The 14,891-nt window shown below is 53.6% G+C and overlaps 1 protein-coding gene across 3 annotated transcripts in view; it reads left to right on the forward strand.

The window, feature by feature from the left end:
• Positions 1-2,561: 2,561 nt before the first annotated feature.
• KCNG2 (potassium voltage-gated channel modifier subfamily G member 2) overlaps positions 2,562-14,891 on the forward strand; it is a 75,415-nt gene continuing 63,085 nt past the window's right edge. For all 3 annotated transcript variants that reach the window (XR_014017300.1, XM_081252252.1, XM_081252253.1), the window contains exon 1: positions 2,562-2,878. The gene's annotated coding sequence lies outside the window, so the exon portion shown is untranslated. The remainder of the gene's footprint in view (positions 2,879-14,891) is intronic.

Consider the following 14,891-nt stretch of genomic DNA (forward strand, 5'->3'; position numbering starts at 1 on the left):
ATGCCAGGCAGCCCTCGGGCGGAGGTTGGACTGCGTGTCCTCCCCAAGGGCCCCTGGGCCCGGAGTTCAAAGCTCCTCGGTTTGCAGACGTGCTCAGTCTCTTGTTTCAGCATTCCTACCACATTCTAGATTGTTACTGCTGTGTAAGCGCCTAAAATAATGATGATAATTGGTTTTGTTTGCTATGGCCCAGATGTGTCCTAGCGTTAACTCATTTAAGTATCAAAACAGTGAAGGAGGTTCTACTGTTATTTCCATTTTATAGACAAGGAAAGTGACACACAGAGAGGTAAGTGATTTGGCCAAAGATGCACCGAGGCTACCAAGTGATGGACCAGGATTTGCACCCTGTGCCAGCAAGTTCACACTGCACTGTTTCTAAAACAAAGTGCTGATGGTTAGTCCATCACGACAGAGTCAAATTAAACAGACCACGCGTGTTATCCTTTCTTTTTCATTTTTGTAAAATGGGTAGACTTACCAGTTCAGATGCCTAATGAGTTTTGCTTCTATCTCAGAAAGGCATTCAATTAAGTCTCCCAAAGAAAACAGAAAATGTGCGTTGCTAGAACAGTCTAGATGGGGGTAGAGTGTCCCTGGCACCACGATAAGGCAAGATGATTGCAGTCAGCACCAAACAGAGGCACAGCTCAGTGGAGGCCCCGGCCCCTGGGCGTCCTCCTCTTTGGAGAACGTTCAGTTACCGCTTTTCCACCAGCTCAAGGTGAGGACAGAGATTATACACTGTATGATAGGATTAGGCTTCTGAAATACCTGACAGGCTCACCAAAGAGGTTAATCAAAACTAACAAACACAATGTAATAGAAACAAATATACTGCACCTAGATTTTAAAGAACCAAATAGCTAAAAACCGCAGATCAGGAGAAACCAAGAACAACTGCACCAGTAGAGACTGGGGAGATGGAGAGATTTTTGCGGACTGAAAACGCAGAGTTGACTGAGAACGTGACGTTGGGCCAGGAAAGGCTAGTGAGCGCTTCGGCTGGATGCACAGAGGTATGTTGTCTGGAGAGGGGAGGGGGATGGGCTCGTGCCACTCTGCACATCACAACCACGGCACAAGCTCTGAAGGGGCAGCCGCGGTGGAGCTGGGGCTGGAAATTTCCTCCCATGAAGGGTTAGGGGCCGGGAAGTATTTAGCCCGAGAAATCATACATACCCACCCACACTCAGACCTATGTGACCCAGAGGCTGGGCACTCGCTGTGGGCCAGAGAGTGCCGAGAGATTTCCATAAGCCGCCTTGTTTGCTCATTTATTGTTCAGTGTTTCCTAGAGTTGGAGGGCTTCTGTGTTAAAGGGGTCCTCCACCTAGTTCTGCCTCAGCAGCTACAATATCCATCCCCAGGGGGCAAATGCCCCGCCACCCAGAACAGGTTCTGCTCAGCCTAGGACAGACTCTGTCCGGAAAACACGGGACAGCCAGCGCCCAGAAGCCATCACTTTCTGGGGCAGAGGTGGCCTTTCAGGGACAGAGGGGTGGCCAGGCTCTGATATTCACTGAGTGTTTCTATGAAGAAAAAAACCTTCTTTCCAAGGTCTCGGTGTCCAGGCTCAAGCTGGAGAGGAACATCTTCGTCGTGTAAATGCACACGTGAAACAGCCCCTCACAGAGGCCGTCAGGATCCAGGACACACTACACACGCATCTGGCAGTGCCGGCCCGCAAAGAGCAGGCTCTCCTGGTGACCGGCCGAGCGTCTCCAGACCCCTCAGGTGCCCTTCCTCCGGGCTCTCGCGACCGCGCTCACTGGAGAGCCCCTCGCCTGCCCCTTTCCCGCAAGGGCCGCTTCCGCGTGTGGTTATGGAGGGGGCGAGGGTCTCTGCGCCTCTGGAGCCGCCCCTGCGTCGGTGGGCGCGGGGCGCAGATCGGGGTCCGCGCCTCGTGCGCCCCCGAGAGTTCGCCCTGAGTGGACACGTCCCTGGGCTCCCGGCCGGACCGCCGCGCCCAGGGGTCCGCTCGCCCTAGGGACACGCGGCCGGGCGCGAGGGGGCGCCGCGCCACAGCAGCCGGGCGGATCGCCGGGGCCGGGCCGGGCCGGGGGCGGTGCGCGGGGCGGTGCCGGACTCCGCGGGCTGCGGGCTCCAGAAACGCCGCGCTCCTCCTGGAGGAGGCCGCCGGCCCGGCGAGCCGAGCGGCAGCCCGCGGAGTCGGGGGCCCCGAGGTGAAGCTGCGCGTGCGGTGGGGCCGGGGACCCACAGGGGAGGGTCCCGGGGCCGGAACGGGGCCGGGGGCGCGGGCTTCCACACTGGAGGGTGCCGATGCCGGAGCGGGGCGGAAGGGCGCGGGGCTTCTGCAGTGAGGGCTCCGGGCCGGAACGGGGACAGGAGACGCAGTAGGACCTACACCGGGGGGTCCCGAGGTCAGAGGGGAGACGGGGGGCGGGCGCGGCGGGGAGAGAGACCTACGCTGGAGTCTCCCGGGGCCGTAGCGGGGACAGGGGGTCTACACCGTGAGATCCTGGCGCGGGGGCGGGAGGGGCGCGGGGGTCTACACCCGAGCGTCTGGGCGGGCGCAGGGCAACGGGGGCGCAGGCACCTGTCCCGGAGCGGCGACAGTCGGGCGCGCGCGGTCTCTGCTCGGTTGCGCAGGGGGCTGGGGCCAAGGAGATTGCGGGAGGGACATTTAAGCGCCCCTCCCCCACCCCCCGGCCACCGGAGCGGCGGGCGGGGCTGGGCTGGGCGCCGCCCCCGGCCCCCCGTCAGGCTCCAAGTCCCGCGCTGGGCCGGCGCCCGGCCGCAGGCGCGCGCAGGCTCCGCCAGCTTCGTGCGCTTTCATGGAGGTCCGGACGGCCTTGGCCGGAGCCTGGTTCCAGCTGCCGCCCCGTCTGTCTGTGTCGGATCTGCAGGAGCACAGGTGAGGGGACGGAGGGGTGGGACAAAGCGGCGTCCGCGACCGGGAGCGGGGCGGTGACCTAAGCGGAGACCGGGGTGGGGGCACCCGAGTGGGATGACCAGGGATCTCCCAGGCACCCTCCCTGGCTGGCTGTGGGCGCACCCGGCCCCGCGAAGAGGGCGCGGGACGTGGGCGAGTCCCCGGCGCGCGGGTGCCCTTTCCTCGCCCCTTCCTGCCGCCCCTGCTGTGCAGAGGGGAACGTCACCCCGTATACACAGCGGTGCGCGCAAGGGTAGCCTTATACACACACACACACACACACGCGCGCACGCACGCACGCACGCACGGCCGCCCTCCCAGCATTGCCTTCTCTGGCCCGGGCGCGGAGCCGGGGCGCGGACCTGAACCCAGGAGAGGGTCTGCGAATTCTGCCAACTAGGATCCTAAGCGCTCCCTGCGCCCTTCCCGTCCGAGCCGAGCCCAGGGGGCTCCCACACTCGCCCTCTGAGCCCAGATCGGGCGCCGGGGTTGGGGGGCTCAGAGAGCAGCCCGGGGTCCGGATAGTGGCTCTGGAAATGAGGGGGGCGGGTGCTCAGGGGGTCCTGGGCTTCGGCAGGGATGAGAAGGACGTCCAGAAGGGCGAGCTGGGGTCTCTCTGCGCCCCTAATGCTCCCCCAAGCTCCCGAGTCCCTGGGGACCCTGCCGTGTCCCTGCGCCCACGCGGGTTTGCTCTCGAGGGGTTTCGGGTGACCTGTGGAGCCCCCTCCCAGCCCGCTGGTCCCAGCAGACTCGGTTTCTGATTTCCGACTCTCCGGGCAGGGCTCTGATCGTGGGCTGTGTCTCCTTTTGTCACCGTTTGTCACCTCATCTGAAACTCCAGGCCAATGCTGGGTTTGAGCTGGGTGGATTCTACTTGGCCTTTGGAATTCCCTGACTGGGCCTCCCCTTCCCTTCCCTCTCGCTGGGCTGCAAAGATTCCAGTTTCCTGAGTCCTGTACTCAAGGCCAAGATTTGGAGCCAGTGGCAGTGACCCCGCTGGGAGGTGGCCTCGCGGAGGCTGCGGTGGCAGCTGGTTTGCCCCCACTCGTTCCCTGGGGCAGCTGCCGAGGGGGTCAGTTCGGAGAACCCCCAAGGTCTCCCTGTCCACCAGGGGTGAGAGCACAGAGACTCTCCGTCTCTGCGGTGACCTCCAGGGCGATCCCACAACCCAGGCAGTTTAAGCAGAAGAGGGCGCCGTCCTCCCCCCACCGCTAATCTCTAGATGGTGCGGTGTATGCAGCAGGCCTCCCGAGGCTTCACTACATCTATGATTCCCCATTAGTCAATGGATGCACTCGTTCTGGCTTCCCTTAAACTGAATGCGGGGGGAGCACTGTGTCTCATCTGGGGCTGGAATCCCCTTGCTGTGGATCCCCGTTGCTTACCAGCCACACACACTCAGGATGACACAGTTTTGCCAACGAAAGGCTAGTATATCAGCACCTTCACTGGGGACAGGTTAGGATAAAACTCCCAGACCCCTTCCGAGGCCAGGGCCAAGTGTCCTGATCCTTTTCATCTTACAATTGTGTGTGTTCCCACTTTGCAAAAGTTTTTTTTTTAATACCTTGAGATTTCCATAATTTAAGAAAAAAATTGGATGTTTTTGTAGGCATGAGAGAAAAGGAGGGACACGAGCTCTTGCCTGGCACTGAGGCCTGCGCACGCCAGATGCTCAGAAAATATGTGCTGGTTGATTCATTGTTTGAGTTTAATTAAGAGTTTCTACCCAGAGTATGGCTGGGACCCGCACTCTCATAATTACAGGTGTATGTGCGGTGATTAATAGGTCGTGTGGAACACATGGGTTGGTGGGAAGTGATAACATGTTGGGTTTTGCCCTGGCAAAAGCAGGTGGGGTCTGTGTCCCTGGAGGATTTGACAGCCAGGGGTGCGGGCAGCCCCGCTCCTGCCCCAGCTCTCCCACCCAGGCACCAGGAGGGCAGGGCGGGCTGAGGGGCGTTTGGAGCCGGGGGTGGCCTCTCAGCTTCCACGGCAGCGTGGCTGTGAGGGGTGGGGGTGATGGGGGCAGATGAGGCGGCGCCAGATGCGAGGGCCCAGGGGGTCCGGGAACAATGGCCACGTGCGTCCGAATATCTGAGCACCGTGTCCTAATGGGCAGGTTCCCGAGGAACAGGGACATTTTAGGAGTGAGGCGCGGAGCCCGCACTGCCCGCGAGGTCACTCCGGGTCAGACTGAAGAGGGCGTCACTGGGTAGCTCCAGGCCTAGGTGGAGGAGGGTGCCGGGTGAGAGCCGCTCACACCCCAGCACCCTGGCGACCCCTCCCCCGCCGCCCCACGACGGCCTGGAAGCCGCAGCGTCACCCCCGGAGCTGGTCAGGGCTCAGGCTCTGGCCCCAGCCGGCCTTTCAGTGGGTGATTAGTCTGCACGTCACAGCTGAAAGGGGGTCCGCTTGGCCGTTGAAGAAACAGCCGTGTCATATATACAATGGAATATTACTCAGCCATAAAAAGAAACGAAACTGAGCTATTTGTAATGAGGTGGATAGACCTAGAGTCTGTCATACAGAGTGAAGTAAGTCAGAAAGAGAAAGACAAATACCGTATGCTGACACATATATACGGAATTAAAAAAAAAAAAAGTCATGAAGGACCTAGGGGTAAAACAGGAATACAGACACAGACCTACTTGAGAATGGACTTGAGGATATGGGGAGGGGGAAGGGTAAGCTGTGACAAAGTGAAAGAGAGGCATGGACATATATACAGTGCCAAACGTAAAACAGATAGTGGGAAGCAGGCGCACAGCACAGGGAGATCAGCTCGGTGCTTTGTGACCATCTAGAGGGGTGGGATAGGGAGGGTGGGAGGGAGACGCAAGAGGGAAGAGATATGGGAACAGATGTATACGTATAGCTGACTCACTCTGTTATACAGCAGAAACTAACACACCATTGTAAAGCAATTATACTCCAATAAAGATGTTAAAAAAAAAAGAGAGAGAGGTTACTCCAAAAAAAAAAAAAAAAGAAAAAAGAAAGAAAGAAACAGCCGTGTCTCTGTCACCTCCCAGCGGCTCTCCTGAGAGCTTCAGCGCTTCTCAGCCGAAGCAGACGAGACAGAGGCCTGCTCCCCGCTCGGCGTTGCACCTGTGGGCACCTGCCAGGTACAGACGGTTACTCGGTGCCCTGTGCCATTAACGCACGCAAGCAGGAACGGGTGCGCGTCGCTGTGAGGTCAGACACACGCGTACTGGGCCTCCTCGATCGTGAGCCGGTGGGCAAACGCTTCAGCTGCTGCTGTTTTATCTCTTCTGATCCTCCCGTGTCAGACGAGAAGGCTGGACTGAACCATGCCAGCTCTCTGACTTTCGGGGGAAAACTCGTTTCCGTGAAACAGAGCCGGGCACACATTCATGCAAAATGAAACTCCCAACACTTTAATTTGATTGTCTGTTTAGAAAGAAGACAAATTGAAATGTCACGTATAAATAGTACAGGAGACATTACGTTGTTTTTTAAATTAATGAAGCTAAGAAGTAAGAGCAGACGGCGCACACCGGGGGGCAGACGGTGCCCTGGGCCCCCGACGCCCTGCGCTGCTCCCGAGGGGCTCAGGCTGGGCCACGGCGCCCTGCCCCCACCTCACCCACCCGACACCTGCTCTGTGCCCCCGCCTCGGCCTCCCTCCTCCCTAGACAAGCCTCCTGGGGAGGGAGCAGATAAGCTCCAGTGGCGGCGGAGCCAGAGCCCTGGGCTGCAGTTCCCAGAATTTAATGACCTTCCTGGATATTTTTAACCTTCTCAGATATTTAAACGATGGAGTTTAAACCTTAGATTAGACTTGGGAAGGGTTGGGCCCATGAAAATCGAGGCTAGGATTATGGGGCCCAGCAGAGCCTCAGAAACCCTCAGGCTGATCTGACTGTTGGGTTTTTACTAACTTCTAGCTTGACAGAGGCAGCTTTAGTTTGGTAAAGGATTTGAGCCTTTTCCGGTGGGAACGCTGTGGTCTCCGTGTTCCTGACTCAGTCCTCACCGGTCTGCAGCCACCCGGCCCCAGCAGGACTCAGGGAGGGTGTGTGCGGACGGAGGGCCTGCCCCTCGCTGGCGTGGCCTCCTGGGGCCTCCGCACTCCCAGCCGGGGGTCTCCACATGCGCCCTCACCCCTCCCATCCCCAGAGGGTGCCTGCCTCCGTCCGGGGTTCTGTCCGGGGGCTGACATGGGGCCTGGGGTTCGGAACCTCAGCCGGAGGCCAGGTGATTCCTATCACTAGGACAGGGGGAAGCTGGTGTGTGGGTTGTGACTGGCGTCTTTGTAGCAGGAGTGGAACAGAAGGTACCGGCATGTCACCTATTATGAGTGCAGTTCTCTGAGTTCTGGGTCACGACGTTAAACGGGTTCAAAATAACGGAAAGGCCCTGCCCAGAACGTGTGTCTAGAAGCCAGATCTCCCCGCTGAGCTCAGCGTAGCCGGGCAGCGGAAAGGCCAGGCTCACAGCAGAGCGCAGGGCTGCCCACTGGGGTGGGGCCGGCCCGGGGGGGCGGGACGCTGGCTCAGGCCCCGCCCCTTGCTAAGCAGGCACCTGCCGGACTCCCTGGTCCCGGAGTCCCATCCCCAGTGCAGGTCGAACTCAAGGGTGCCGCCGCCAGCCCCTGGGGCAGAGTCCCCGTGCGCTGTCTGAGCCCCTGACCTCCAGGCCAAGCAGATTTCAGGTCATCTCCTTGAACAAACAGCGGCCAAACCGGGTCTGGTAACAGCCAGGAAGAGGGTTCCCTTCCTTTCCGGGGGTCGAGGAGGCGTGTAGATTAACATGGGAAAAAGTGCATGACAAGTGTTAAATCCGAATGTTTTATGTAACATCATAGCAATTAATGCAATGGAGTGTAACGCTTCCGTGAAATAAAACGCATTAAAAATTAATGCCCGTTATGTAGATTAGCTACTTCGTCATGGGAAGGGAACAGTCTTGCTTCTCAGCCTCTGATGTTTGATTGTGGTGCTGTAATGTTGTGAGGCCCCTTTCTGGAGAATTTAGCTAGTTCACAGTTACTTCAAGAAAATGACCGCTTCTGACTGTGAACAAATTTCCTTGATTTTTTTTCCACCAAAAGAAAAAAAAAAGACATCTTTTAGATGAGGAAAGATAGGAAATATGTATCGTTGGCTTCTTGAATACTCACCAAATTGGAAGTAGAAAAATTCTAGAGTCTCAAGAAAACGCAGAGGTGTGCGGGGCGACAAGCATGATGAGCGAGGTAGATTTTTATCTTCTGGAATCCCGACGTGTTGTTTTAACAAGAAACCTACAACTGGGGGGCGGAGGCTTGGCGAGTAAGAGGCTTCCGAGGGGCTGTCACTCCCGGGAAACACCTGCCGGCCTGCTGGGGGTCGCGACGCATCTGAGCCCACACCTGGTCCCCGGGGAGGGGGGGGTGCCCGGTGTGTCCACCAGAGCAGAGCTGCAGGCAGACAGGCCGTTGGGAGGGAGAGGGGCCCGCTCTGCTCAGAGGCGTCATGGGTGGGTCACGTCTGGGCTAACGCCCTTTTATGTGAAGAGATTATTTCACACCAAAGGGAACGCGACCAAAGAGAAGCCCGCTCCGAGCCCGATACATGTTTCCAGATACAACAAATGCAACTAAAAATACCTGCTATTGCTTTTCCTTCACCGTGGAAGAAGTACATTTTTATCATAGAGGAACTGGAAACATAGATTAAAGAGAAGCCTAAGTTTAAGAAAAAGCTTGTGTAATTCCACTCCTAGAGGGAACGGCTACTGATTTGTTAGGATATGTCCTTCTTTCAGGGTTTATATACAGAATTACCACCCACATGCCCATGTACACACACTCTCACACAAGTATTTGGGATCATTTTATGTCTTCATGTTTTCACTTGTTAAATTGAATGTTTTTGGGTGGATTTGTCAAAATGTGTTTGTGTTTCCTTCTATTGTTGGCCACGTGGGTTGTTTCTCATTTCTCAATATTCTATAATAGACATCTTTATCTTCAAAAAGCGCTTCATTTGGTCACAGTGCATGAGCTCTCTCTCAGGCTTTTTTTTTTTTTTTTTTTTGGCTATACGCGGGCCTCTCACTGCTGTGGCCTCCCCCGCCGCGGAGCACAGGCTCTGGACGCGCAGGTTCAGCAGCCACGGCTCATGGGCCCACCCGCTCCGCGGCATGTGGGATCTTCCCGGATCGGGGCACGAACCCATGTCCCCTGCATCGGTAGGCGGACTCTCAACCACTGCGCCACCAGGGAAGCCCATCTCAGGCTTTTGATACAGGACACCAAATGGTTTCTCGGGAAAGTTGTGCCAGAGTTCCCAGCACATCCCCTTGACTCTCATCACATCTTGAATCTCAGTCTCTACGTTTCCAATGTCAAGGTCTTTCTGTCGGAAGGTACAACGGGGTCGTTACAAAACACTCGCGCAGGAGAAAGTGTGAATCAGGACGTGTGCTGCCACCGAGCTGGCCGGCTCCTGGGCTTTTTGTCACGCATGTCCCTGCATGTCCTGCACCGGGAGACGCCTGGTTTCCTGCGTGTGTTTTCAGGGATCATTGCTGCCTCGGTTGTCCCGTCTGTCTCCCAGGAAGGCTGAGCTGCTTCCCCCGCTGCTTTTTCCTCCTGTCCTCTGTTTCTCTGTGGCGGCCTCGCTTCTCCCATTTTTGGCGTGTGCTTCCTCCCGGACCACCGTTTGCCCACGCTGTTTGCATTTACCTCCAGCCCTGCAGTGGGCCACCAGCCGTGTGAGCACCAGCACTTGGGTGCCCACCCTCTGGCCTTGGCCACATGGCTGTGTCTGTGCTGCAGGGCCCAGCACGCATTAGGTCAGCAGACATCTCTGAGTGTTCACAGTAAGCTGGGTTCTGTGCTAAGCATCAGAAAGTATATCTTGAGCCTCTAAAATCTGGAGTCTAGTTGTGGAGGAGGAGGTGTATACAGATACAGAAGGATGGACGCAGCTCCACACACATGCACATCCATACACACGTGTACACACCCACATATACACCTACACGCATGCACATCGACACACACGTATACATGTATACACACATACATACCCGCCCACATGTGTACACACCCACATATGCACGCATTCACACATACACGCATGCACAAGCCTGGCGGGCAGGGGAGACCCTTAGAGAAATCTCCAGGCAATGCCCCGTGAGCCATGCGGCCTGGAGACCTGGAGTGGCGCCCAGGGGTTGGGGGGTCTGAGCTGGGTGGCCCGTGTGCGCTTGTCTTGCTCACAGACCTCTTCTTGGTGTCGTTACGTGGGGGAAATTTAGGCGACTTTGAGACGTGTCCCCACTGAGCGGCATGCGGCCGTCTTCAGGCCACACGCCTGCCCTGGGGCTGCCCCCCGTCCCCCTCCACTCCGCGCCCCCAGTGCAGGGCGGCTGCCCGGTGAGGCCCTTTGTCCGCGCTCGGGACTCAGTCGGCCTCTCGCGGCACCTGCCCTGCAGCCCTTGCGGCCCTGGGCCAGGTGTGGGCTCCTCCCCGCCCACCGCTGCGGCCCCGGGGAGCAGGAATCATATTCTGTCCCCACACACACAACGCGTCGCCTAACTCGGCCTGGAGGAGAAGGACCCCAGAATCGGACGTCTGTTGGCGCCATTCATGGCTGCGGGGAGGAGGCCTTGGCATGCGGCTCTCCCACCACCCGGCCTGTGAAGAGATGTCCCGCTGTCCCCTTGGTGGTGAGACCAGAATAAGGGCTCACAAGCCTCATTTCAGGCAGGTGAAGGCAATGCTAGTGGAGGGCAAACAGCACAGTTGTGGGCATCTGTCTTCAGAACTGCCATTGGCTCGGGGCCAGAGTTAGAAGTTACTGACCTGAGTTTTGCAGCGTTTTCTTTCTTCACCCTCCCCGTGGGTCTAGGCTCTGTGTAGAGTCTCAAGGCTGAACTCCCTCGTCTTTTTTCATGTTTAAATATTAGAATTAGCCCCAAACCTGGGCCACCTGAGACTCCCAGGTGTTGACCTGGAAAGAACTCGGGGAGACTCACCCTAAGGACAAGGAAGCTGACCTGCCCGCGATCAGTCACGGCCCTGGGCTCAGACCTTGACCTTGGGTCGGCGCCTGGGGTCTGCAGGCAGGCGGGCGACCCTTCTCTGCTCACTGTCCCCCAACAGCAGGGCCTCTGGGGGTGTGTTTTGAGAGGTCTGTGCCCCCCGGGGCTTGTCTGTCCTCACCGTCCATGTGACTCCTGCGTCTCGGGGCTCCGTCTGCCTGGGGGTGTCGTCACCCAGATGTCCTCTCGCTGGGGGGACAAGCCCTGCCGCCAGAGTTCCTTGGGTGGGTTGTTTGCTCTGTTGCATGATGAGAAACATCTGAGTGATGAGCTCAAGGCCACACAGCTCCCAACTGAGGGGCCAAGGCTCACATTTTCTGACTCACAATCCTTTCTAGCCTCCGTGGTTGCGAGGCCCCAGACCCGGGCTGGAGTCTGCGCTTGAGAGCCTGGTGTGCGGCCCCCAGCCCCATGCAGACACCCCAGCACACGGGCACCTGATGGGGCATCCCTGCCATCCCTCCCTCACAGCAGGGTGGGCACTCAGACCCACTGATGACACCTCCAGATGGCACCTCTAGGCTTCCCAGCCTAGAACAGAAGCCTTCACTTCTCCTAGTCACTGTTAATAGGAGTCTCGCCAAATGCCTGCTGACTTGGGGCCCAGCCTCCCTGCCTCTGTGATTCACTGCTGTGGTTTCCAACCCTTCGTCCTGCATCATGGGCGCCCAGCCTCCAGGAGTCATGAGGTCGCTGAGCTGGTGGCCAGTGTCCATGTCACTCAGGCACCTGTGGTTGGGTTCAGTCTGGTCCCACACGACTGCTGTCCCTGTCTGTGGCATGGAAACAACCCCCATGGCCTTGTGGGGAGGAGAGCAGGCAGGAAGCACCGTCGGCACCCAGTGTGGAGCTTCTCAGGTAAAAGGCCTTTCTGTCTTAGGGCAGAAGCTGATATTTCAAAAAGAGGAGGAACTTGGAAATAGTCTAAAAGAAAAAAATCAAAGTGAAGAGGGACAAAAAGAGAAACTTAGAAAGGAAGCGTTGGGAAAGAGACAGGAGAGGCTAGAGAAAGACGCCCATGTCGGCAATGTGGCATTTGTGATGGGGCACAGGATCTCCTGGGACATGGGGTGGGGCTCCATGCAGTGAGGGAGGCTCATCCTGGCACTCCAGGGAGCAGGGCAGGCTGACCAGGACGCTGGGACCGTGGCTCAGCCAGTAAGAGGAGACCGACTTTGATGTCATCCAATACCAGATACTGAGTAGAGGCAGTACATACTGAAATCAAGCATTTTAAAACAAACTAGAAAAATCTAGAAGTTACTATTTGAAGTCTCTGGAGGGACAGGACTTTCCAACCTCAGAAGTGGTGGGTGATATCCATCAGCAATGACTGTAATAAAAACAAACCAGAACTTAAACAATACTCAAAAGCTGGTTGTGTTTCTATACACTAGCAGTGAACAATCTGAAAAGGAAATTAAGAAAACAACTCCATTTATAACAGCATCAAAAAGAATAAAATACTTAGGAATACATTTAACCAAGGAAGTACTTGTACACTGAAAAATACAAAGAAATTAAAGACCTAAATAAATGGAGAGACATCTTGCGTTCATGGATTGGAAGGCTTAATATTATCAAAGTGTCAGTACTCCCCAAACTGCCCTACAGATTCAGTATGCTCCCTGTCAAAATCCCTGCTTCCTGTTTGCAGAAATGGCTGGTCCTAAAATTCATATGGAATTGCAAAGGACCCAGGTAAGTCAAAAAAATCTTGAAAAAGAAGAACAAGGTTGGAGGACTCACACTTACTACTTATTGAAACTTACTTCAAAGCAACAGTAATCAAAATGGTGTGGTCTTGGCATAAGAAGAGATGTATAGATTAATGGAATAGAGTGGGGAGTCCGGAAATGAACCCCCAAATCTGTGGAGGTTGATTTTCAACAGAGGAGCCAAGACCATTCAGTGGGGAAAGAATAGTTTCTTCAACAAATGGAGCTGGAACAATAGGATTCAACATGCAAAAGAATGTCCAAAAGTGTCTCTGATACAAAAAAAAAAAAAATCACTCATCATACCAAGAACCAGAAATATCAAAACCTGACTAAAAAAAACCATCAATAAACGCTGAGATGAATCAGATGTTGGAATTACCTGACTAGTCTTCTAAATCAGCCTTCACAAAAATGCTTCACCAAGCAATTATGGGTTTTCCTGAAACAAACAAACAAACAAAAAACAGAAAATTTCAGCAAAGAAATGCAAGTTATAAAAAAAACAAAGAAATTATAGAAGTGAAAAATACAATAATTGAATTTAAAAACTTGCTGCATGGGGTCAAAAGTAGAGAGGACATAACAGAGGATAAAATCAGTGAACCTGAGATTAATCAAAACTGACCAGTCTCAACAACAGAGAGAAAAAAAGACTGAAAAAAAAAATGAACAGAGTCATAGGGACCTGTGGGAAAATAACAAAAATATCAACATTTTTATCACCAGGCCTCAGAAGGAGAGAAGAAAGGCAATGGGACTGAAAAAGTGTTTGAATAAAGGATGCCTGAAAACCTCTCAAACTTGGCAAAAACTACAAACCTACAGACTCCAGGAGCAGAGTAGAAAACGACAGAAACATCTCTAACTTCTTGGGAATTAGAGAACCACACACACACAAGTCACATGTCACAGAGGAAGCCTCAAAGTTTAAAGTATATAGCACCGAAAGGACATGAAGACACAGCAAATCAAAACATGTGGAGTGCAGCCAAAGCAGTGCTGAGGACAATGGAGAGCACTAAAATGCTTACATTAGAAAAGAGGAAGGATCTCTCTATATGATACTATATCAATAATATAACTTTTTAAATTGTGTTAATTCTTTAAGAACTCCTAAAAAAAAGAAATCTCCAGGTCCTGGGGGTTTCACTGGAAAATTCTACCAAACATTCAAAAAAGAATTAATCTTACCAAATATTTAACAAAAAAGAGGGAACACTTTCTAAATCTCTTTGAGGTTAGCATTACCTGGAGACCACATTAGACAAACACAACACACAAAAAAGAGAACTACAGATCAATAGCATTCATGAACTTGGACACAAAATCCTAAACAAAATATTGGCACTTTGAATCTAGTGATGCATAAAGTTACTGGACCAACTGAGATTTAATCCAGGTATGCAAGTCTGGTTCAACATTCAAAAATCAGTCAGTACAATTCACCTTATCAACAGAACAGATATATAATCACATCAATTGATGCAGAAAAAGCATTTGATAAAATACAACACCCACTAATAATGAAAACTCTCAGAAAACTAGAAATAGATCCTCAACTTGATAAAGAGCACCTGAAAAAAACATACAGCTAACATCATACTTAATGGTGAAAGGCTGAATGTTTTCCCCCTCAGATCAGGAACAAGGCAAGGGCGTCCCCGCTCAACCTAGTACTGAAAGTTAAATAAAGCAAGAAAAGGAAATAAAAGGCACACAGTTCAGAAAGGAAGAAATATAACTACCCCTCTTTGCAGATGCCATGATTATCTGTGTAGAAAATTCCAAGGAATGTACCAATAAAGCTCCTAGAACCAATAAGTGAATACAGCAAGGTCACAGGGTAAGATATTAATACACAAAAATCACTCACATTTCTGTATACCAACAATTAACGTGCGAAACCAATTAAAAACACAAGACCATTACAGTCACTTGAAAGAAAATTAAATACTTAGGTATGAATGATGCACAACACTTACAGGGTCCATATGCTGCAAATTATAAAATGCGGATGAAAGATATCAAAGAAGACCTGAACAATAGAATGACATACCATGTTCACGGATTAGAAGGCTCTACACAGTACAGTTGTCTATTCTCCTCAAACTGATCTATGGGTTTAATACGATTTCTATCAAAATCCCAACAAGAATTTTTGTAGACATGTACAGCTTATTCTAAAATTCATATGGAAAGGCACAGGCTCTAACATA

Source organism: Mesoplodon bidens (assembly GCF_964165515.1).
Source record: "Mesoplodon bidens genome assembly, chromosome: 13".
Classification (NCBI taxonomy): domain Eukaryota; kingdom Metazoa; phylum Chordata; class Mammalia; order Artiodactyla; family Ziphiidae; genus Mesoplodon; species Mesoplodon bidens.